Source organism: Sarcophilus harrisii, chromosome 3 (genome assembly GCF_902635505.1).
Source record: "Sarcophilus harrisii chromosome 3, mSarHar1.11, whole genome shotgun sequence".
NCBI classification, from domain to species: Eukaryota; Metazoa; Chordata; class Mammalia; order Dasyuromorphia; family Dasyuridae; genus Sarcophilus; species Sarcophilus harrisii.
Window position 1 is genome coordinate 607,127,092 of NC_045428.1, and position 26,220 is coordinate 607,153,311.

The following is a 26,220-nucleotide window of genomic DNA, read 5'->3' on the forward strand; positions in this document are numbered from 1 at the left end:
ATGTTTTGTTTGTTTCCTTTTCTTTCTTTTTTGTTTTTTCTTATTTTGTATTTAGTTTTATATAAATAAATTTTTAAAAAGAAAAAGCAATAAAAGAACATTCTCAAGGTTTCTCAAGAACTTTATAATTTATTCTACAAACAACATATATTACATCCAATTATAAAGAGAAAATAGAGTGCACAAATATAATTTATTACTCTGGGAACTAGACTGGAAAGTATCTGAGAATATATGAAACTGCATTTAAAGTTTTATTAACTGATGATTATAAAACTGAAAAGCTAAAAAAAAAAAGAACTTTGGAATTGATTGTATGACATAAAAGATACTAACATGGAACTGGCCCACATGGCAGGTCCTCATCAGAGAAGGTCTCTTAGAGAACAGCAGAATTGAATTAACTCAGAAAGTACCCAAGATGTGCAATATCAGAGAATCTACCACAAATGTTCATAGGGAATATTTGTGCCTCAGCTATGACAGAATATTCAAAGTTCATTCAAACTGTTCTGATCAATCTGAATCGAACACATTAACTTGATCTAATATAATGATATCATTTTGATCCTCTTCAAAAATGAAGTACAACAATTAACCATATGTGCATGTGTACTCATACATGTATATATACATACATATGTATATATCTGTGTGTAGATTAATATATACAAATGCATATTCACATATCTACACATACACATATACACACCCATACACATATATATGTAAGACTAATGGACTGAAGCTGAGCAGATGCACTGAGATCCAGTCTGAGCACTTATGGCTAATTACCATTTGGACAATACTCTATAAATATATGCTTGGAGAAAGAATGACCCCGCCCACTCTCTGTGCAAGTTTGATGTGTTGTATAAGAGATTGGGTAGAGGGTTTAGTGGGTGGAGTGTGAGAGCCAAAGGCATTGCTGATTAGATTTGTGTAGCGATTGCTCTCACTTCTTATTGCTATTCCCCTTCACCTCCACAAAAATAAAGATCAAGGACTTTTGCTTATCCTGACTCCATAGCAGCATATGAGCAAATTGCTGCTGCTGCTATCAAAGCGTAGGCTGCTCTCCACAATAAAAACGATAAAAACGACAAGAGTGAGGCCTTCATAAAAATAACACAAGGGACAAATGAATCATTTGCTGATTTTATGGGCCATTTGCAGACAGCTATCATACGAACTAATGCTGAAAATGAAGTAATAGATATTTTGATAAGGCAGCTTGCTAAAGAAAATGCTAATGAGGTTTGTAGAAGAATTATACTAGGACTGTGCAAGGATGCTCCTTTAGAGGAGATCATAAGACACTGTGGCTTAGTGGGCACAAATGCCTTTTATAGCCAGGCTATGATGCAGACTTCCCAAGATCCCAACATGGGAAGACAGGGTCCCTTTTGGCAAGGGACTTCCAGGGATACTCATCAATTCTTTCAATGTGGTAAATTAGGACATCTGAAAACTCAATGTTGGTATACAGACAGAATGAGAAAACAGGGTGGGAGAACAAGACTCAATACCTCATGTCCAAAATGCATCAGAGGCTTCCATTGGGCCTCAGAATGTAGATTGATTCAGGGAAATGGGATAAAGGGCCAAGCTCCAGGGCAAAAAACACTTGTAGCATGATGGCAACTGATGCTACACCCAGATGTTTTGGCCCAGTCACTGGCCAAAAATTAAAGCAGACAGCTTCATGTCTGGCATAGGAGGATCAATAGCAGCTGAAGTTAGTGCTATCCCTATGAGAAGGACTTTTGAAGGCAAAACAGGAGTGTTTACTTCCTTTATAGTTGAAAAGTCCCTATCAATCTGTGTGGAAGAGACGTTTTACAACAATTAGGGTTAAAAATGAGTACTTTGGTTTTTAGGCAGGGGTGCTGTTGAAGGCCTGCCAACACTTTCACCTGTTCCTATCCAATGGAAAACTGATACACGAGTGTGGATAGAACAGTGGCCCTTAGGTAGCGATAAATTCAGGCCTTATTAGATATAATACAAGAGCAACATGACCAAGGATACTTATAACCTTCTCTAATTCCTTGGAATTCCCCAGTATTTTGTTGTAAAAAGAAATCTGGAAAATGGAGGATGTTGACTGATTTAAGAAAGGTAAATGAACAGATGGAAACTATGGGAACTCTTCAGCCTGGACTTCCATCTCCTACTCAGTAGCCTAGATAATGGCCTCTTTGGGTTATAGACCTTAAGAATTGTTTCTATTCTATCCCTCTGCATAAGGAGGATATGAAAAGATTTGCCTTTTCAGTGCCCAGTGTTAACTTAACTGAGCCTTATAAAAGACATGAATGGACAGTTTTGCCACAGGGAATGAAAAGCAGCCCCACTATGTGTCAAATGTATGTTGCTGCTGCTCTTGCTCCAGTAAGAAAAGCATTTCCAAAAGTAATGTTATTACATTATATGGATGGTATATTGGGATGTGCACCTGAGGAACAAATGTTAGAAGCATGTCTACAAAAGAGCAAAAAAACACTAAGGAACTACAAATTGTACATAGCTCAAGAAAAAATTCAAAGACATACTCCTTTTCAATATTTAGGATATGAAGTATACCCTAAGTGGCTTACAGTTCAAAAACTCTCCTTAAGAACAGAGAAGCTAAACAACTTATATGACTTTTAGAAATTGATAGGAGATATCCGATGGATGTGACCAGTGTTAGGTTTGACCACCTATCAATTGCAACTGTTATATGACATTTTAAATGGAGACAGTGCTTTAAATTCACCATGTCATCTTACAAAAGAAGCTCAAAAAGCTTTGAGAGAAGTTAAACTGGCTTTATCCAATGTGGTTGAAAGAGTCACTCAAAAACCCTTGGAAATATCAATTTTGCTGCACAAGAGGCACCCACAGTAGTCCTTTATCAAGGAGACAGTGTGATAGAATGGGTGAACCTCCTGGCACAACCAGAACAAAGTCTTACTCCTTACCCAGTGCTTGTGGCTAGAATTTTATTAAAGGTCATTAAGTGAGCAATACAATTATCTGGGACAAGACCTGACAAGATATATACCTTTTATACTAATGCACAAATTACCATATGCTGTGAAACCATCCCAGAGTGGCAGATTGTATTAGCCATGGCTCCAAATTTTACACACGGGTCTCCATTAAAGATAATCAGACTATTACATAATTGGGGATGGATTCTTGAAGAAAAGATTTTTAAAGTTCCTCTTCAAGGACCAAGTATCTTTACAGATGCATCCAAATAAAATATTTGCACTGTATACTCTCATGACAACTATAAAGAGAGTAGTCAGAATTCCTTTTCACTCCATTCAGCAGAATGAATTGTACGCGATCATTCTAGCTCTTACTTGTTATCCAGGAGATATAAATATAATATCTGATTCGGCCTATTCAGTAGGTGTGGCACAAAGAATTGCCACAGCCCAAATAAAATTTGTAGCTTCCAAATTATATTAGTTCTTTAAGGAACTTCAACAGCAAGTGAAAAAGCATCCAGGTAAGATTTATATCTTGCATATCCACTCTCATAGTGGACTTCCAGGTCCTTTTTAATGTTAATTCAGAGGCAGATAGCCTTCTAATCATGTTGGCCAATACTCCTTTATTTCAAGAAGCCCAGGAATCTCATTCTAAATATCATCAGGCTGCTCAAGCTTTATGTTTACAATTTAGAATAACAAGAGAGGAACCTAGGAGCATAGTAAAAGCCTGTACAGCTTGCCTTCTTTTCCATGCTCCTATGCTCCCTGCAGGGAAGAACCCTCATGGTTTGAGACCCAATGAAATTTTGCAAATGGATGTGCCCTATTATAAATCTTTGTTGTCTGTCTTTATCCATGTTGTGCTAGACACCTTTTCAGGATTCACTTTTGAATTGCCAGCAGCAAAAGAGACAGTCTGAGTGGTCATTGAATTCCTTATCCAAGCATTTGCAATTATGGGTGTGTCACAAACCATAAAACAGACAGTGGACCTGCATATATTTCTAAACATTTTGCACACTTTTGTGCACAGTATAAGATTTTACACACCACTGACATACCTTTTAATCCCCAAGGACAGGCAGTAGTAGAGAGGAGAAACAGAGACATTAAGATGCTCCTCCAAAAACAAAAGAAAGGAGGAGCCACAGATAACCCTAGAGAACTTCTAAATCTAGCTCTTTATACTATTAACTTCTTAATTTTTGACAAAGATGTACTGGCTCCAGCAGACAGGTTTTATAATCCACTGGAAGGGCAATGTCCAGTGCAAGTGGCTCCACTATCTTTAGATAATTGCCAGGTGATGTGGAGAGATCCAGAAAGTAGTGAATGGAAGGGACCAGATAGGTTAATTGCTTGGGGAGAGGGTTTGCTTGTATCTCTACAGGTGGAGAAGGAATAAGATGGGTGCCAATTAGACATATTCACCTTGTCCATTGGAGAGAGATGGAGCAGACCCTTGAAACGAAGGAGAAGACCCAAGAAACATTGAGTGGTTCCATTGCTGATTGTGCCCACCACTGAAAGAACATGGCAGTTATGACAATTGACTCATAGACATTAAAAATTGTTGGACTTCAAAACCCTCAGGAATCATTGGAATCCCTGAGACATGAAAAGAGTATTGTAGGACTTGAAAACCCTCAGGAATGATTGGATTCTCTGAGACATGATAAGACTGTTTTATGACTTGAAAACGTTCAGGAATCATTGATTTTCCAAGAAATGATAAGACTGTTGCAGGACTTCATAATCTGCAGGAATCAGTGGATTCCCTAAGACAGAAAGCAGGACTTCAAAACTTGCAGAGATCATAGGATTCCTGACATGTGAAGTAATGGACAATAGATTGGTTTTGGACTATCTCTTGGTTCTGGAAAGAGGCGTATGCATGATTGTTGTTTACATACCGTCCTTCTAGAACTTCTGGAAATCTTTTACAATACCATGTTGATTTAAAGTGTTTGTTATATCACTGCTTGCCTGTACAATTCATGTTGGTTTCACCACATTGAGCCTGCACCAGCTGAGGGGCGAGTCATCACTAATAACCTATGCTTTATTGCTATGTGCTTGTGTAATACCTCCCATGCTGATGGATTTGTATACCTATTTCTAAGAAGACCCTTCCAAGAAACACACTAGCAATCCCCACTTTTTGGTGTTTTTTCATCTCTCTTCCTAAGAAGCCGGGAGGTCGATTACCTCCCTTTGGTTTACCTCCCTGGAGAAGTCAGGGAGGACGTGACCACCTGTGGTTCTAAAACAAAAGAAAGCAGGAGATGTAAAGGGCTGAAACCTTAAAAGGTGTGTTTGAATCAGACAACCAACACTTATGGTTTAATTACCTTTTGGACAAAATTTATTAGATATGTTTGGAAATTGTTCTTCTCTCAGTTAATGGGCTCAATGTTTGGGGTTAAGGAGAATTGTAGGTAAGGATTAGGCGGATGGAGAGGGAGAACCCACCTTTGCAGCAGGGGAGGAGAAGGGAGGTTGGTGGGTTTTGGCCATTTTTTATCTCCTTCACTTCCCCAAAGATCAAGGACTTTTACTTTCCTGACTCTGGCTGATCCTGAGGTCTCCAGGGAGCTAACCCAGCCTTCAAGGCTAATTGACTTGGAGTCATAAAGACCTTTAGTTTAGATCCTGGCCTCATACACCTTATTATTCATGGTGGGACCTTATGAAAGATAACTTAACTTTTGCAACCTCATTTTCTTATTTGTCAACCAAAAGTAGCAACACTCTTCACTTCCAGTTTTTGTGGAAAAACCGAAAGATAAAAAGTGTGAAAAAAAAGTTTAAAACCATATAACTATTTGCTTTTGAGAATTCTAACCATCCCCTCAGGTCCAGATACCCCTCCCTTTTGTATTTCCATGTTTTCTTTAAAGCTCTTCTGGTGTGTATTTGGCTGCTGGCCTTTTCATGGTGGTGCCCTTATTGTTCAAAGGTTGCAGTGGCTCCAGCCTCTATAATGATCGGGATCCCTGTGGGACCATGGCCCCAGGAGTATAGTCTTCTGGGTGGTCCCAGAGAAATGGTTTTGCTGTTGGGCAGCAATGGGGTGAAGATCACCCCACGTAGTGCTGGGGCAAAAATCTTTGGTGACTTATGGTAGGCATGGAACTTTACTGTGATCAGACCATTGCCTTCTTCTGGGATTGATGACCCGAAAGGCAAGGACTTGTTAGTGGTTCTCCATTCCTAAATAAGGTCTGAGGCAAGGGGGGGCAGTTCAGGAAGTTCTTGGCCTCATTCACTACCTTAAATTGAAGTTCCAAACCAAAATCCTGAAATCAAATTGTTCCCCAAATTGCAATATTGTCCATGTCTACAAATATATTTCTTTTACTGTATTTTATATTTAACTTTCTGACAACAAGTAGATGGGTTTCATCTTTCTGACTAAGGATTATTGTTGTAATTATATTTTTTGCTTGCCAGAGAAGTTTTTCTTATAAAGATAATTGTATAAATTGTTCTCCTAGTTCTAATACCTTTCAACCTGAATTCATTTCATGGATTTCCTCTCAACACTTCAGTGAAATTCTATTTCTTCATGTTTCACACAATAATAATAAAAAAATAATAATGTAATAAACATTAATATATTCACAATTTGTTTAGCCGTTCAAGAAAGCATGGGCAACCAGTTTGGTTTCTTTGAGGTTATAAGTGGTTGAATATTGCATATGTTAATACACAATATGAATATTTACATACATACATACAATATGTATATATATGGAAATATGTTTTGATTTACTTTTCCTATTTTAATTTTTTTTTTCTTTTACAAGAATCAGCTCCATAGGGTTAGACTTTACTTAATTTTATGTGTTTCTTATGAAAGTCATTAAAATAGTAATATTTAGAATCATCAAGTTCTTTTTATTCTCTGATTCTCATTATCAATATTCTCGGTAATATTGTTTCTATGAAATGCACTTATGGACCTAGGATTTTTTAAGATTTCATTTGATTTGAGACCCTCCTTTCTGATTGTTTCATGGAAACAATCCTAGATTCTAGGATTCTAGATGGAGAATATCCACTATTAAGATCAGAATGTAGCGTTTTCCTCCCCACAAAGAACATAGAGGGGTACCTAAATTTTGTGAGTCAGTACTGATCAGTACATAAGGGCTCAAACTGGGAAACATGCAGCCAGGAAAGCAGGGAAGATGGAACAACCCAGATGAGGACTTTGTTCAGATATATACCGTCAAGATGCAAAGTTGAGGGTAGGAGGAAACAAAGGTGCTCACTAGCAGGATAGCTTTGGGGCCCTGTTCCTCAGGGGAAACTTCTGGGGAGAGGCAGGGAGGTGAACCTCGGATTTGTTTTGTGATGTCTGTATAAAAGAAAATGCCATGTAGCCACTGGTAGACAAGATAAATATCACATACACAATCAGGAAAAGGAGAGAATCATTGAAAAATAAAGAGGTTTGAAATCCTGAAGGTTTATAAGGAAATATCCAAGATCTTGAATTAAGATTTTTGTGCCTTGATCCTTGAATTTGTATGGAAAATAGCTGCAGAAAAGTAGGGAAAAAATCCAACAGCAGAGACTAGAGGGCATGAGGTATTTGGGGCTCTAGATTTAAGCTCTGCCTAATTTGGAATTCTTTGAGGGTATGGCCTGAAAAAACTGAGGAGGAACATACTGAGGGAAAATCCCTAGTTACCTTCGAAGGTAGAAAAATAATTTTACAAACCAATTGGATCAAAGAAATTTAACCCAAAGTTGTCAGTGTTTTGGGAGTTTTTAAGAGAATTCCCAACAGTTGGCCATGGCCGTTGTGTAATGGGTTGAGGTTTGAGCTGGGATGCACTGAGGTCCCAAGTACATGAGGCTAGATAGTAATTGGGCCAACTCTATTAATATACATGATTGGATAAAGAATGGTCCCTGCCCACTCTCCGTGAAGTCCTGATGGGTTGTATAGGAAATGACGATTTTGGTGGGTGGGGAGGAGAGAGCGAGGAAGACAAGCTGGGGAGATTGGGCCCGAGACTCCGTTGCTGGTTTGTGTGGGCTGCTGGTCGAGCTGGTTTTGACTCAGTTGCACACATTGCTATTCCGATTCTTCTTCCAACCCGATCCCTTTCACTGAGAATAAAGATTGACGATTTTCCCCTAACCTGAATTTCCTGTTCTGTGCTGATCTTAAAATACACGATTTTAACATTTGGCGCCCAAGGTGGGAACCAAGGACTGAAGAAGTTCCGGTGACTAGAACTTGGGTGAGATTGAATAGACAAAAAGGAACTTATTTTCTTAAAACTAAACCAGTAATCTTTTTTTTTTAAATGGGACAAATGTTAGCTAAAACCCTCTCAGGTAACCCTAGAGAACTTCTAAATCTAGCCTTTATACTATTAATTTTTGATTTTTGATAAAGATGCAATTGGCCCGGCTGGACAGGTTTTAAACCCACCGGAAGGTCAGTGTCCAGGTGAGAGCAGCTCCACTATCTTTAGATAACGCCAGGGATGTGGAGAGACCCAAAAGTGGTGAAATGGAAAGGACCAGATAGGTTAACTGCTTTGGGGAAAGGGTTTGTTTGTATCTCTACAGGTGGAGAAGGAATCAGATGGGTGCCAACGAGCCATATTCGGCCTTTGTCCATCGCAGAGAGATTTGGAGCAGACCTTGAAACAAAGGGAGAAGACCCAAGAAATATCGGGTGGTGTTGTTGCCGATTGTGCTCACCATTGAAAGAGCGTGGCAGTTATGGCATTTGACCCATGGACATCAAAGATTGTCGGATTTCAAAACCCCTTTGGGAATCATTGGATTCTCTGAGCCATAGGATTTTAAACCTCAGGAATCATTGGATTCTCTGAGACATAGGATTTGAAAACCCTCAGGAATCATTGGATTTCTGGAGACATAGGATTTGAAAACCTCAGGAATCATTGGATTCCTCCGAGAAATGATAAGACTGTTAAACACTTAAAATCTGCTGGAATCATTGGATTCCCAACACATAAAAAGATTTTCAGGACTTCAAAACCCTTAGGGGGGATCATTGGATTCCTGACATGTGAAACAATGGAAATAGATTGGTTTTGGATTATTCTTGGTTGCTGGAAGAAGGTGTTTGTGACTGTTGTTTAATACCCAATTTCTAGGACTTGGGATCTTTTCCAAAATTGTTGATTTATATTGTTTTTAATTCCCTTTGTGTGTAACCATGTTTGTTACACCACATCGAGCCTGGGTCTGACTGAGGGGAGGGTCATCCCCATTAGCCTCTGCGGTTTGCTATGTGCTTGTGTAATCCTCCCATGCTGATGGGTTTGTGCAAATAAATCCTTCATCCCAGAAACCCGCTAGCAACCCCCATTTCCTTTGGTGCTTTTCATTCCTTCCTGAGATGTTCAGGGGGGATCATCTCCTTTTTAGTTTGCCTTTTTGAGAAGTCAGGGAGGTTTGGATCACCTCCTTTCGGCTTTCACCCTTCCCTGGAGAAGTTGGGAGGCTGTGATCACCTTCCCTTGGGGGGGCTCTGACCTCCCTGAGGGAGTCAGGGATGGATGACCACCTTGTTTCAAAATAAAAGAAAGGGAGATGTAATGGGTTGAGGTTTGATGATGCATTGGGTCCCAAGTACATGAGGCTAGATAGTAATTGGGCTTATACTTTTAATTATACAATTGATAAAGAATGGTCCCTGCCCACTTCTTGCAAGGCCCTGATGTGTTTAAGGAAATGAGATTTTGGTGGTGGAGGCAAGAGAGAGACAGGAAGAGAAGTTGGGAGATTGGGTTGGGTTTGAGACTCGAGTTGTTGGTTGTGGCTGCTGGTCGAGCTAGCTTTCTTGACCTAGCTAAAATTCTATCACCGATTCTCTTCCACCTGGGATCCTTCTTCACTGGAGAATAAAGACTGACAATTTTTCCCTAACCTGAATTCCTGTCTCGTGCTGATCTTAAAATACACGATTTTAACACAGTTGGGTGATAATAGTGTTCATAAACCCTCATTTTATGTCCACTGAAAAAGACAAAACTGAAGAGACAAATAAGAAAGGAATTCCCTTAGAAGCCCAATTCCTGTCTGGGAGAAGAAGGCAATATTCAGCAGTATATCTTTTGATTTCATGAAGATAGTGGTATCTTGAGGAGAAGAACTATCATCAAAGGCAGAGAGACCTAGAGAAAAGTAAAAGTTAATGTTAGTTGTGAGGATTCATTCCCCAACCTGCAGATCCTAGAAAAGATTATTCCTTCTTGTATGTGATATAAAAGCAGAAAAGTTGTGATTGGGGATTCATATCAAATCAATTGAATTTTAATAAGCTAAAATTTAGAATATCCTGAATTTTGTACCTCTCCTTTATGTTGTACATAAGGTTTTTCATAAAGGTCCTTTAGATGAGAAATTTCCCAGGAAACACTCAAAATCCAGTAGTTTCCTGGGAGATCTTAAGCCAAATCCTTGTCTTTTCCTAAATAATACCTTTGAGATTCTCCAAAATGTGGCATTTAAAACTTTGAGAGGCAGAAATTCTTAGTAATTTAACTATTTTGTTCATAATGTCATCATTTTTAATAGAGGGATTGTGACACCCTTGAAAGGCAAAAAGTTTCATCGAGTAAACTCACAGTTTATATGCATTTAGAAAGGTGGGTGCTTCAGAGGGTGGCAATGAACTACAATTGGGTAACAAGTAATGAGAGAATGAATATTATAGTGAGGGGATAAAACTATTTTAATGAATTTTGATTATGTCTTTTACTTCTAAGTTACTCCCTAGTCTTGACAATCTATTCAAAGGATTTACCCACTCAGACCTGAATGTGTCACAATGGCTTCTCCACCTGGCTGATGTCTGACCAAGATTGTTAAGGAAGTTGCTAATTTCTACCAGCAACAACATCCTGACAGACTGAATTTTTGAAAAGAATATTTCAGAAAAGAGGAACTCTGAATTTTCCAAAGGATTGATATTAATAACATTTCTCTCATCTTCTTGGACTTCTTGTATTAAGCTACTAATTCCTCTTTCAAGACTTCTTCCAAAGTTCTATCTTCTAATTTTCCCTCTTTATATTTATAATATGATTTTCATATCATATTTTATTTATAATGTGATTTTTAACTCTTTTCAAAAGCTCTTCCTTCATTTCTTTTTAGGGAATTTTTGTTGGCCTTTGTGTCCATTCAGTGTTTTGTCTTGAGACTATTTGCAAATATTTTGAGTTATTTGCCTTTTGGGGCATGTGTCATCAGCATTATTAGTGTCAATCAGCATTATCAGCATTATTATGAGCTCTGCATTAGAAGAACTTTTTTTAATTTATTGATTGGACAAGACAATTTCTGAATAACCACTTTGTATGAATTTTTGTTTGGTTTTTTAATTTATTAATTGGACAAGGCTTAATTTCTGAATAACCACTTCATATGAGAGCTATACTCTAGGCATTTCTGGAGAGAATATTAGGGAATTATATGACCATAACCTGTTTTTTCTGGTGTTCTGGTGTTCATGGCCTGTTTGCTGAGTTCTAAGTGTGGCGGAGAAGCTCAATCATAGGAGCTGAAAAATTAGAGTAGATTCTGAGCAGTGTAATTTTTGTCCTTGTCTGGTCACTCACATCTTGGATTGGGCTTCCAAGCTTCAGACCTTAGTATGAATTCAGGCAAAATTTATCCCTGTGGTCATGGGAAGTTCTAGGAGGTGGTTGCTGTAGTTAGCTGGAAGGATCTCTAGATTAAGAATAACAGAGGTATATGTACACCATACTATCATTTCTTTGCAAAGTTCTAGGTAGATTTCCAGGGTCAGAGTGATAGATATGTCACTTAAAAGCTGGGTGCACTCTTGAGCCTTGGATTTGAGATCCTATGTTAGACCCTATGTTAGAGTTTGCCTCTGTACCTGGGTGATGAATCCCTAACCTGACCCTAGAGTCAGAGTGACAGAACCATTTAGCCATCCTCATTCAACATTCCCTGCCAAGGTCACTTTTCAGGGGACAAAATTCATGACCTTGGAATGGAAAAACGATCCCCTGAGCTTACCTTTTAGATTCTCTGTTCTCTATTCTGTCTGGGTGCCTTAGAAACTTGTTGGAATATTTATGAGAAGAACTGGATTGGACTGCTATCAGTTACTCCTCCATCTCTGGTACTTTCCTCCCTTGGAAAATTAATTGAAGGAGATGCTCAGGTTCCATGTTCTAGAAAAGACTTTCTGATCCTACCTTACCCTGATCTCCCACCCCAATGTTCCCATCAGACTTCCTCTTGCCTTACTTCGGTTATTCCTTTAACAGACATTCCATGACTGTAGCTGGAAAAGTAAAGAGCTGATAAAGAAAAGTCAATAGAAGTACCAGGAGCAGCCAATGTCAGAAAACTAAGAGTGAAGTTGATAAGTTTTGGACCTAGAGTCAGGAAAACAGGTTCATATAGTGTCACAGATAATTACTAAGTTGTGATCTTTTATCCTCGTCAATTCATTTATATCAGTTTGCTTCAGATTGCTTAAGTATTAAATGTGGATAAAATACCTCCACCCAGAGTTGTTGTGAAAATCAAGTAAAATAATATTTGACAAGTACTTGGTCTATTGCCTAGCATAGAGTAGATGCATTATAAATTCTATCTACCTTAATTATTAATTATTTTTACTATATTTAATACAAATATTGGTTTTTTAGCTTGCTTTTCCCTGCTTCTGAATTTCCATGGGAATTTTCAGAATATGACTAAAATACAACTTGTGACTAGGACACTACATTTTATAAGATTATCACTGTAAAGCTAAAATATACTTAAAGTGTGATGTACTTTTATTCATTCATTTTATTGATGGGAAATTATAGTCTATTTCCCAAGGATAACACAAGTAATAAGAAACAAAGTTGACATTTGAAACCAAATCTTTAGGTTATTTAAGCTGATTTTACAGAATCGGTATGGAGGTGAACTGTGAGTAAAAAGTAACTCCCTAAGACTTCTATCGCCACCCCCTTATGTGACAAAGAATATAGAAGTTAATAATGCTGCTTTTACTTCTATTCATGGAAAATGCAAATAATACATAAAGACTCACAGTAGCACAGCAATATTTGCTATTATTCTTTTGACTCTCTCTACCTTATCATCATTGTCCCACATTTTCTCCAATCACATGGATTTATAAAAGGGATCTTGATTTGGACTCTTCATCAAATGACACAGATTTGGTCATGTTGGACAATGTTGGCCATGGAGGGCCACTCTCACCCCAAAAGGATTACCTTAAAGGTTGGGATTCTTCCTCATCATGGAAAGTACCCAGGGTTCCTGGACAGCCCTCTCCATTCCCATTTCACTTGTACTATTCAAGTAACAGGAGCAGTGATGAAGTCATGGCACTACCCAACTTCCAGCTCTGAGATGCTTGGCCACATTGTTTAGTATAGTCATGTAGAACACTTGTGCTTTGCCCCAAGGCAAGTGTAAATGACTGCTGGAGAGGGAAATACCTCCCTGTGCTCAGATCTCTCATTGAACTCTGCCTTATTCTCAGTATTTCCAGAACAAAAGCAAGGGAAGACATGGTGGTTGGACAATGTTGTCCTGGCTTTTTCTATCAGACCAAAACTTGTGGTAGCTGTCTCAAAAGAACAGAGGAAAATCAACATTATACTGTCACATTAATAGTCACCTATTTGTGATGCATCTTTTTTCTTCCTAATTTTGTGAGGATCTCACTCCAGAAAGGGCAGGCAGTCTTTGAAAGGTGTGAGAAGACTAATGTGATGTCTCCTAGCCCCCCCAAGGTAGCCCACTTGTCAGAGACACTTTCTTTGTTTTTTCCCCCATAAACAAAAGCCAGCCAGAGCTATGTTTTCCTTGGAGACATGTCTCTGTCCTTCTGCTTTTCCTCTCATCAAGATTTAGAGTGACAATGTAGAAAAAGGAGAAGAAAAGCTGCAATAGCATGATTGAAATGACTGATACACATAAGCAAACTTCTGGCTGAGTTTGCTAGAGGCAAGTTGAGTTTTGTAAGTCCTTAGGACTCTAGAGAGGAGTGTGATTGGCCACATCTGAGGGTGAGCACATTGCCTTTCCCACTTCCTGAGATAGGCAGGAGCTGAAAACTCTTGGCCTATCTCCTCATTAGAAGATTCTCCAAGCAAGATTTCCAGTAGAGGTCCCAATGCTGTTTAGTCAAAACAGTCAGAAGGAAAACTCACTTAGGTGTAAAACATGCCATTTGTCTTCCTTTTGGATATTCTACACAAATAGTGACATCATTGACCTGTCTTTCATTGATAGATCATATGTTTCATTAATAAATGTCATTGTTCTTGGAAAAATAACCTCATTTTACTTACTGGCTCCATTCCATGTGCTACAGAATATATCCTGCAGAAGAAATAATAGGAAGATATCATTAAGTGTCTGCTACTTGCCTGTGTGCTATTGTAGCTTCCTGGCCAACCCCCCACAACTGGATCTAAAATACAGAAGAACTCGGTAGGTATGCAAAAATGAGTTTTCCAGGGTAATGTGGACCTACTTCATTTTGTTTACAGGCTCATTCCTTTTCCTTATTATATTGTGTTCAATGTATTCTATAAATAGGTGACAATGGCTAGTTCAAAGCATCTAGCTGTGCCACAGTTCCCTGCTCTGTCCATTGAGTGTGTTAGCCAAAAACTATACTGATATTTCTTCCAACTTTAAATCTGTGGTTCCACAAGCCTCTGGTCTTCTAAACGAAAGCTTGTAAAGGCAGTAAGGAGTTCTAGAGAGCTCTCTGACAAGGATAAAAGGGAGGAAGGGAAGGGAGACAGAACAGCCGGAGAGCTGAGCAAAGGGACTGAGGAGGACCTAGCTAGACACTGAACAGAAAAGGAAATTCACTTCTTTCTTGGCTGCTCAGCAAAATCAAAGTCTTGTTCCAGAGCCTTCCTTTAGGGTTACTTCCCTGCTTTTCTCTAGAAAATGTGTACCTGTTTACTTTCTCCCTTTTTGGGTCTAGTGAATGCTCTCTCCCCTTGAATAGAAACAGCAGATTTCTGACACTGAGATATAGAAAGACACTCACCGGGCTGGTCTCGGGGGCTGGTCTGTCAGGCAGGGCTCTCACCTTCAGTGTATTACAAATGAGTGGGCTGGGGAAAGCCAGGGTCCTAGTTAAAGGCTCCTGATTCCCAGAGAAGATCTACCCCCTCCCCTCCTCTTCTCATCAGGGAGCTGCGTTTATCGTGTCAATGGCATTGTTGGCAGTGGGAGCCAGGGGAGGTTCCAGGTGGAGAGAACTTTTAGCTCCAGTGCAAATTACCATCAGTAATTACTGCTAATTAATAAGAACTCCCCAGTGGAAACTCATTATGGATAAGGAAAAATGACAGATGAGCAGGCAGGAGCAGCCAGGCAAGCAACTTTCCTGTGCCCAGAGGGAGAGGGATGAGAAAGTCAGACCTGGACACTCTTAGAGGAGAAACATGGTGTGAATAAGGGTGAGAAGAGAAGGCCTCAGATCCTCTATCCTGAACAAGGCTTTAGGTCATGAGTTTCATGGTGGCTGGAGCTAGACTTGGAGTCAGAAAGACCTGAGTTTAGATCCTGCCTCATAAGCTTACTACTTATGTGACTCTGAGAAAGATACTTAACTTCTTCCAACCTCAGTTTCCTCATTTGTGTAATCTCTAAAGTAGCAACACTTTAACTCAGTTTTGTGAAAACCAAACCATAAAAAGTGTGAAAAAAGTTTAAAATATTCAAACACCATATAACTACTAGCTGTTAAACTTTTGAGGTTCTACCATATCCCCCAGGTCCAGATACTCCCTCTCCTTGTATTTCCTGTTAAATCCTGTCCCTACAGGATAATAAATTAAGTTCTTGGTACCAAGGCTGGTATCATCACTTGCTGGAAAATTGAGGAGAGGAAATGGAAGCATCATCACTGAAAGATCACTGAAGAGGATGTCTTTGCAGCCATGAAATTACAAGTCACTCACTTCTTTTAAGGAAAGCTCTCACAAATCTGCGTAGTATATTAAAAAGCAGATATCATATAGTTGCCTGTAATGGGCTGAAGCTCTTGAGTCATTGCACTGTCTCAAGCACTTGAGGGTAAATAGCAATTGAACAATACTCTATTAATATATGCTTGGAGAAAGAATGGCCCCACCCACTCTCTGTGTCCTGTTTTGATGTGTTGTATAGGAGATGACGTAGAGATGATTTGGTGGGTGGGGTGAGAGAGGCAGAGACACTGCTGCCGGATTTGTGTTGGAATTGCTCTCACTTCGTATGGCCATTCCCTTCACCTCCAAAAGAATCAAGATGACTCCGGCTGATTCTTATATACTCTAGGTGCTAAACTCGGTCTTCAAGTTGCCTACAAAGTTGATATGGTCAACAGTCAAAACTTATCATAGTCTATGGATTTCCAGTAGTATAGAGTTTCTCTCTTTGTCAGGAGAACCCCCGGGCCAGCTGGAGTTCTGTCATAGATGAGGTTTGAGGGAGTCAGGGAGTCAAGGATTCAGGAGGACAGGGGAAGGTAGACATCCTGAGTCTGTGTCTGAGTCTGAGTCCAATTTATTGATCAACACCAAGCACTTATATACCATAGGGTTACAGAAGACAGGAGTATACTCTTTATGCATCAATTACTTAGGAATTTATTTGTTTCAAGGAATGGGACATATGGGATCTATACCTTAAGTCTCTGGTTTATGTCAAATAGTATATGACACGATTCTGTCATATTTATGACTCCAAGGACATCCCCAAACTGCAAATAGTCAGACATTCTGGTGTCAACTTTTAAACTTATCCTGTCATGTTATATACCTACACTGACCTTAGGAAATAGGCAGGAGTTATCTAACACTAAGGACTAACTACCAAGGCATGTTCTATTGTTCCAAGGCACTAATTGATGCTTATAAATCCAGGACACATCAGGGACTTGACATGTCTCTTAACTTTTCAAGAAACTGCCAGCCTGTAAAGAAGATGGAAAAGCCAGTCCAGAAGTAGCCGAGTTTCCAAAGCTAAAAGATTTTGTCTGAAGTCCCTCTACTATCTGTGCATCTCAACACAGTAGAAATGTGTCTGTGGGAGCTGGACTGTAATGGAAGCTGAGCGCCAGCAAAGTGACACTTTGGAATTGTGATGCTGGAGAAAACTTTTGAGAGTTCCTTGGCCAGCAAAAAGATCAAACCAATCAATACATAAAGAAATTAATTCGAACTATTCACTGGAAGTTCAAATAAGAGAACCGAAGCCTAAATACCTTGGCCATATGATGAAAAGATGGAAGCTATGGAGAAAACCCTGACAATGGGAAAATTTGAAGGCAAAAGGAGAAGGGAATGACAGAGCAGAAGATAAATATGGTCATGGAATAAAGAATATGGAAGCGGACAAACTTTAAGAGGTAGTAGAAAATAGAGAAATTCACTGTGTTCTATCCATGGAATAATGAAGAGTAAGGCACTACTGAATATTGAACAAGAACTAAAAACAGCCTTAGAGTTTCCTTCCCACCTTCAGTATTATTAAAATTCTTATAACTCAAGCCTGAATTGGGGGCTTTAATGGTGCAATTGCCCAAGAAATAAACATCCAATTTGAGTTGAAACTAGTTAAGACAACTATCAGACACTTGAACATTGATACAACTCTACTCCTATACCTAGTAATATGCTTGTTTTTAATGATTAAAAGCCATCTAAAAGGGTGTCCTGCAAAATAAGCTGGAGGGTCCCTCCTTCTAAATTCTATGATTCTACTTTGATTCACCTAATTAAAAAGCATAAACTCAAGAACCATATGGTTTGCTTCAAGTAGAACAATAATGAGGTTTTATAAATGTGTACTGAAGGGTTTTTAATAAGGGTTTCTTTATAAAAATATTAAAAATGTTGTCCTGGCATTTGATCATCCTCTACTTCCACCTTTTCTCTCAGACTCAAGAAGACTCTTTCTCAAAGACATAATCTGGAATATTTCCACCTTGGACAAATACATTTCTTTGGGTGTGGGAGAAAAATTATAATTATTCCTAATATTACCAAAGCTGTTACAATTGCACAATCCAATAGTCTTTTCTCCATTCTTAAGCTTCTTGACCTTTCCATGTCTTGCAGATAATCTCTTTTCTCTAGGTTTTCATGATATGAATGTCTTGGTTCTCCTCTTACCTATCTCACTAAACTGGATCTTATTAGAGGCAACACTCAGTAACTGTGGCTGTCCCACAAGCTGTCTTTGACACTCTTCTATATTTTTTCACTTGGTGATGGCATCAACTAGCAAGGATTTATTTACCTTCTCTGATTCTCAGAACTCCTTGCCCAGAGCTACCTAATATTCCTACAGACCTTCATTCTCTCATCTCTAACTACAATGTTCAATAGGCATCTTACAGTCAACCTATCCAAAGCTGAACTTATTATATTTGCTATGAAAGCCTACCTTGCCTATTCATATTCAGAGGGACACCATTCTCCAAGTTATTCAGTTTAGCAAGCTATATGTCATGCTTTACAATGTGTTCTCTATTTCTGCTTTGTCTCTGTTTGTATATATATTCACATGTTTGTGTGTTTCCCTATTCTCCCTCTCCTTTCTGTCTCACTGGTACAAAATTGATTTGATGAATAGAATAGTTGGACCCTCTTTTTTCTAAATTTTTCAGAATGTCCCTTGAAATGCTTGACCTCCCCACCTAGCAGAGTGCCTGGCACAATATTGGTACTTAATAATTTGTTCTGAAATAATTGCCTGAATAGAGAAGGCAAGCCTCTTAAGACAAATTCACTTGGCAATGCTTAATAAAATCCAGCAAATTCAGGAAGGAGAAAAAGATAGTTGGTGGGCATTTGCAGGTCAACTTAGTTCAATTAAGTCCAACTATACCATTTTACCCAGACTAGTGAGATAGTGAAGCTACCAAAATAAATGAAGCTGAAAGAAAGAAAGTTACCTACTCTTTTAGCATTGTTTGAATGCTTTGGCCTTCCTCAATAACCCTCAGTAACTCAGAGTAAATCCAGAGTGGTCTTGGGATTCCCACAATGAATAGCTTCCAGCTGATTTTCTTTGTGAAACAAGTTAATTCTGTCACCTGGTGGAGAGAAGGGGAAGAAAGGAAAACAGAATTTTTATAGCACACTATATGCCAGGCATTGTGTTAAGCACTTTATCAATATCTCATTTGATACTGACAACTCTTTGTGGGTTATTATGCCCATTTTACACTTGAGGAAACTGAAGCAAACAGTAGTCAAGTGACTTGTCCAGTGTCACTGAGCTAGTAATTCCCTGATGCTTAATATCTTCCTGCTTCCAAGCCCAGTGTTGTTTGCTTTTGTTTAATTTCCAATCAGTTTTTAGTCTATCTTTCCCTGTCCTTTTATTGAATGTAATTTTTATTGAATCATGGTCTGAAAAGGAAGCATTTACTATTTCTGCCTTTCTGCATTTGATTTCAAGATTTTTTATGTCCTAATACCTGGTCAGTTTTTGTGTAGGTGCCAAGTTTTACTGAGAAACATGTATATTCCTTTCTCTCCATATTCAATTTTTTCCAGAGTTCTATGACATCTATGTTTTTAAAAATTTCAATAACTTTCCAAGTTACTGTCTTATTTATTTTGTGGTTGGATTCATCTCCTTCTATTTGAAAAAATGGGAGAAGAAGGAGTCCTACCAAAATCCAAAACAGATATAGTGTTGATAGCTAAACTATGTGGGGTCAAAACAGGAAAGAAAATTACAGGCCTATATTCCTAATGAATATCGATGCAAAAATCTTAAGTAAAACACTAGCAAAGAAATTACAGCAAGTTATCACCAGGATAATACACTGTGACCAAGTGGGATTTATGCTAGGAATCCAGCTCTGGTTTAATATTAGGAAAAATTGTTAGCATAATTGAATATATCAATAACCAAAACTCACATAAATCCATGATTATCTCAATAGATGCAGAAGAAGAATTTGACAAAATCCAACACCCATTCCTATTAAAAACACCAGAGCATATAGTAATCAATGAAGTTTTCCTTAAAATGATCAGTAGCCTCTATCTAAAATCATCAGCAAACAATATATATAATGAGGATAAACTGGAAGCATTCCTAAGGAGATCAGGGTGAAACAAGGTTACCCAATATCGCCATTACTATTCAATGTTGTATTAGAAATGTTACCTTTAACAATAAGAGAGGAAAAAGAAAGGAAAAGAATTAGAGTAGATAATGAGGAAACCAAATTTTCTTCTTTTGCACATGATATGATGGTATACTTAGAGAATCAAGTGAAAAAACTACTGGAAACAATTCACAACTTTAGCAAAGTTGCAGGATAGAAAATAAATTCACATATATTATCAGCATTAAAGGTGCTGTAAATCACTATTGATCAGCTAAATGCAAATTAAGACAAGTCTGAGCTACTACTACACATTCCTTAGATTGGCTAAGATGACAAGAAAAGATAATGACAAATGTTGAAGGGGATGTGGGAAAACTGGGAAACTAATACATTTTTGGAGTCGTGAACTCATTCAACCATTCTGAGGACAATTTGGAACTGTGTTCAAGAGGCTATCAAATTGTGCTTATCCTTCAATCCAGCCATGTTTCTACTGGCTTTGTATCCAAAAGAGATCTTAAAAGAGGGAAAGTAATAAGATCCAGTGAAGTGAGATAAGTAAGAAGAGAACCATGTCAAGAAAACCTAGAGAGAAGAAATTATCAAGGAGAATAAATGTGTCCAAAGCCACAAGAAAGTCAAGACATCATCTTGCTTTTTTCACATTCTTTCCAGATTTTGATAGCTTTCCTTAAAGGGGTAAGCACCTTTAATTTCATGGCTGTAGCCACCATCTTCAGCAATCTCTGATTCCAATAATATGATTCCAAGAATATAAAAGTGATGCTGCTTCCATTTTCATTTTCCAGCAAGTGGCAGTACCAGTTACCAAGATCTTAATAAATTTGTCTGTAGAGACATGATTTCCACATGGAATCTAAGGAAGGGGTCATGTGGACATGAGGGTACACAGTAGGCTCTCAAAAGTTTAATAGCTAGTAGTTATATGGTGTTTTAATATTTTAAAAGTTTCACATTTGTTTTTATCTTTTTGTCTTCACATCAATTCTGTGAAAGAGTTACTACTTTAGAGATTATACAAATAAGGAAATTAAAATTAGGTGTGATTAAGCATCTTTCCCAGAATCACAAAGATAGTAAGTTTTGAGAAAGGATCTGAACTCAGTTCTTTCTGTCTAAAAGTTCAGTGCTTGGACCAGGAGATCATTATATACTTCAACAACAATACTATATGATGACTAATTCAGATGGTCCTGGCCATCCTCAGCAACGAGATCAACCAAATCATTTCCAATGGAGCAGTAATGAGCTGAACTAGCTATGCCCAGAGAAAGAACTCTGGGAGATGACTAAAAACCATTACATTGAATTCCCAATCCCTATATTTATGCCCACCTGCATTTTTGATTTCCTTCACAAGCTAATTGTACAATATTTCAGCGTCTGATTCTTTTTGTACAGCAAAATAACGTTTTGGTCATGTATACTTATTGTGTATCTAATTTATATTTCAATATATTTAACATCTACTGGTCATCCTGCCATCTGGGGAGGGTGTGGGGTAAGAGGTGAAAAATTGGAACAAGAGGTTTGGCAATTGTTAATGCTGTATAGTTACCCATACATATAATCTGTAAATAAAAGGCTATTAAATAAAAAAAAAGTTCAGTGCTTCAGTCATTATGAAACTCAGATCCTGAAGTGTTATTCAGTATAGAGGCCACAGACCTTCTCTTCCCAGACTTATTCACATCATATTTTCCTCTAAGTGGGTCTAGGTCTGTCTGACTTTCTCATCCCTCTCCCTCTGGGCACAGGACAGTTTCTTGCCTGACTGTTTCTGTCTGTTCATTATTCACGATAAGTTGCCCTGAGGAGTTTGTATTAATTAATAGTAATTACTGATGTTAATTTGCATGGGGACCAAAAGTTCTCTCCACCTGGAACCTCCCTGGCTCCCACTGCCAACAATGTCATTGACATGATAAATACAGCTCCCTGATGGGAAGAGAGGACAGATCCTCTCTGGCAATCAAGACCCTTTAAGTAGGGCCCTGGCTTTACCCAGCCCACTCATTTGTAATACACTGAAGGTGAGTGCCCTGCCTGACAGACCAGCATATGAGACCAGCTTGGTGAGTGTCTTTCTATAGTCTATGACGAATAGAAACAGAAATGTGCTGTTTCTATTCAAAGAGACAAAGCATTCTCTAAGACATAAAAGGGAGAAAGAACCTGGTTCTTTCTATAGTATGGGGCCAGGGAAGTAATCCTCAAGGAAGGCTCTGGAACAAAAGACCATTTTGCTGAGAATTCAAGAAAGGTATTTCCTTTCACTCTTCAGTGTCCAGCTCAGGGCCTCCTCCCTCCTTTTCTGCTCAATTCTCTGGTGTCTCCATCTCCCTTCCCTTCCTCCTTTTTATTCTTGCCACACAGTTATCTAGCACTTGTTTTCTGCCTTTTTACAAGCTTTTGTACATACAAAATCCTCTAAATTCAGAGGATTTATTGTAAAGTGGAGAAACTAATGGTAGAAGTATAAGACTGGTCCTTGGGTGAGTGGAAGGCTACAATAAAAGAATGAGTCAAGCAAAGAACAGTAGTGGTGAGTACACTATTCTCTCCCCAACTGCTTCATACTAAGTGAATTGGACACATAAAACTGAAAGAGGAGGGCAGAATGGGTTAGAAAAGGAAGTCAATAATTTACTGTTTCAAAATAAATGTTTAAAACATTAAAAATCATGTATGTTACATGAAGCCAAAAAGTTCCACTTTAAATTGTCAATTGTCACTTGTTTAAAATGTGTATGTCAAATTGCAGAGCATCTAAATACTTAAAAGAAATGCTGAAAGACTCATAGGGATAAATAAAAAAGAAAATTATCATTTTGAAGCTGTCAATGTGTCATTTTCAGAATTGGACAAAATTCTTTTTAAGAAAAAGAAAAAAAAAGATGTAAGATGAGAGAGGTAAGAAAGGCCTGATGGAATTTCAAGAGCTATATATTATTGAACTTTGCTGTTTATTGAATGAATGAAATAAAAAATGAATATCCACATTTGTCATAGGAGTCAAAATGAATACCCACATTTCTGAACTATGCATCACAATTTTCCAAAAATTGTCTATTTGTCAGTACCTTATGTAGCCACAAAATGCAGAAAAGCAAAAATATTTGATTCAAATAAATGATTGAAGGGGAAAAAACCCAATGTTTTGGGGACATGCAAAAATAGGTACACTAATGCATTGTTGGGGGGAATTGTGAACTGTTTTAACCATTTTGGCAAACAATTGGGAATTATGTCCAAAGAGTTATTAAACTATATATACCCTTGACCAAGCAATACCACTACTAGGTCTATTTTCAAAGATGATGGGGGAAATAGGAAAACAACGTATGTGTTCTAGAATGCTTTATCATCTCTTTATGTGCTGCAAAGAACTGGAAAGTGCAATAATGCCCATCAATTGGGGAATGACTAAACAAATTGTGGTATATGATTATGATGGAATACCTGTGTGGTGTAAGAAACAATCAGTTTAATGGTCTTAGAGAAACATGGACAGACTTCTGTGAATTAATGAACAGTGCAATGGGCAGAACCAAGTATAGCAGCAATATTGTTTTAAGAACAACTTTAACCTAATAAATCATGTTGACAACTTATATACCAAATTCATTGCATAAAGCATAGGAAGGAAGATGTTTTCTACATTCAGTGAAAAAAATGATAGAGAAAATATGTAAAGTGATTTTATATGCACACACATACATTTTATGTCTCATTTTAGCATTTCTGGAGGGAGAAGGGAGGAAAAAAGGAAAACAGAAAAGGAATTACATGATAACTTTATTAAATATTTAAATGACAAGTTTTACACAAGAGATTTGTAGTTTCACATGTAATCTTTTTTTAATTATGCTGTATCATGCAAATGCTAATTTTTTATCCAATAAGTTAACAATAAGAAACCCAATCCTCTAAATTGATGGAAAAAATTAGAAATATTAAGGATATCTTTAATTGATCAAAATTCAATTTAAAAAATCCATCAATGAAGAGCTATTGAATAAAGGTTTAGCATTTTTTTTTGAAGAGTAAATCATTTCATCTGAAAGAATGGATAAATTAAAATAAAAATTGCAGAAATATTGACAATTTCATTATTGATGATAAAAATAATAAAAGAGCATACTAATCTTTTGGTGGACAATGAACTTATGGGAAAATCCACTTCCCGAAAGGTTTTCTTCACTATTTTAGTCAAGGTATTCTCATGAGCATGGTGAAAAGATTGAGAGAGTCCGAATCAGAGCAGGAGAAAAATGAGGAATGGCTGTTCTGGGAATTTGCCCAATATGGAGTCTCAGAATAATTCATCAGTCTAAAAGGTAACTTCAGGAATGTAGTCAACTGCCAGAGTGAAAAACAAAAAGGAAAGGAGGGAAATTTTAAGATATGAAGGTATCTTGGGAATGGATGTGGGGTCCAGATATATTGAGACTGAGAGCCAGGAAAATAAGGAAATTAACTAGCCTGAGCCTAAGTCAAAATGGCATCTTCCAAAATAGTTTGCCCATGGGAGAAGGCTGCCCTAAAACTGAGAACAGGAAAGACATCACAGAAAAATAAACAATCCATTTCATATAAATAGAGGACATACACAAGGCAATGATATGAAATAAAAAGAAAAATTAATTTGGGATAAACTTAGAGAAGTCAAACTCAAAGAGATGACTGAATTTTATTCTAAAAACAAAAGAATATATTGAAGATGTTTTAGCAAGGAAATACATAGATTAGTACATTAAAAAAATATAAACTAACCAAGTTTAATAGAGGATGAATTTAGAGAGAGAAATGACTTGCAGTATGGAATTCTACTGGAAGACTACTGCAGCAATACCCTATCCCCACAGAGGGATGAATTCAAAATGCAGAATGAAATATACACTTTTTTGGATGAGGTTGATGCCGAAATTTATATTGCTTGACCACACATATTTTATATAAGGTTTTGTTTCCCTTTTTCTTTTCTTTTTTTATAACAAGGCAATTGGAGTTAAGTGACTTGCCGGGGTCACATAGCTAGGAAGCATTAAGTGTTTCTGACTGGATTATTAACTCGGGTCCTCCTGACACCAGAATTGGTACTCTATCCACTGCATCCTCTGGCTGTCACCTTTTCCCCTTATTCTTTGTAAGTGAAAGTGAGGAAAATGTAATTTTAGCATTTTGTGTGAAAAATCATGATATACTTAACTAGGATGGGGGTTGGGTGAGTGAAAGGGCACAGATGTGAAAGCTGGAGATCCCTTTCCTATATCCAGAAACATACACACACACACACACACACACACACACACACACACAGAGAGAGAGAGAGAGAGAGAGAGAGAGAGAGATTATTAATCCCTCTATACTTAAAGCATTTAGCATAGAGTGATTGCCAACCATTTGTCAGGTCTTTTGACAGATGCTGTAAAGGGAACATTTGACGAAATAGAAAGAGTCCTTAGAATGTAGCTGTCTCTCTTCCCCCAAGAAAATACGCTTCAATACATCCACATGAAATAATGACCACAATTATTAAAGACTGGAACCTCAAAGGACTGTGATTCCATAGGTAAAGCCTTCACTGAAGTGGAACTCTCTGAGCCAACCCATCTGCCTGCATAGTGCCAAGTTTGTTCTATGTTTACACAGGGCCATGTTTCTTGATTCATTAGAAACTTTTACAGCAAGGAGAGTTTTATTTATATCTTTGGATCTCCAGGGTTATCTCAGAATGTGGCACAAAACAGGAACTTAAAAAAATGGTTTTTTAATTCATTAATACTGATTGATGTTCTATCCTATCCATGTTTAGAAAAGTGGCTTCAAATCAATTTTGTTCTTTTTTTTATTATTATAGCTTTTTATACAGATATATATATATATAAAATATATGCATGGGTACTTTTTCAACACTGACAATTGCAAAATCTTTTGTTCCAATTTTTCCTCTCCTTTTCCCCACCCCCTCCACCAGATGGCAGGTGGATCAATACATGTTAAATATGTTAAAGTATATGTTAAATACAATATATGTATACATGTCCATACAGTTATTTT

General features: G+C 37.7%; 2 protein-coding genes across 2 annotated transcripts in view; both read left to right on the forward strand.

Annotated features, from left to right (window-relative positions):
* The window catches only part of LOC116423051 (zinc finger protein 260-like), a 168,179-nt gene that overhangs the window by 97,375 nt on the left and 44,584 nt on the right, over positions 1–26,220 (forward strand). The gene's annotated exons all lie outside the window — the stretch shown is intronic.
* LOC116422728 (vomeronasal type-1 receptor 4-like) overlaps positions 1–26,220 on the forward strand; it is a 34,936-nt gene that overhangs the window by 6,929 nt on the left and 1,787 nt on the right. The gene's annotated exons all lie outside the window — the stretch shown is intronic.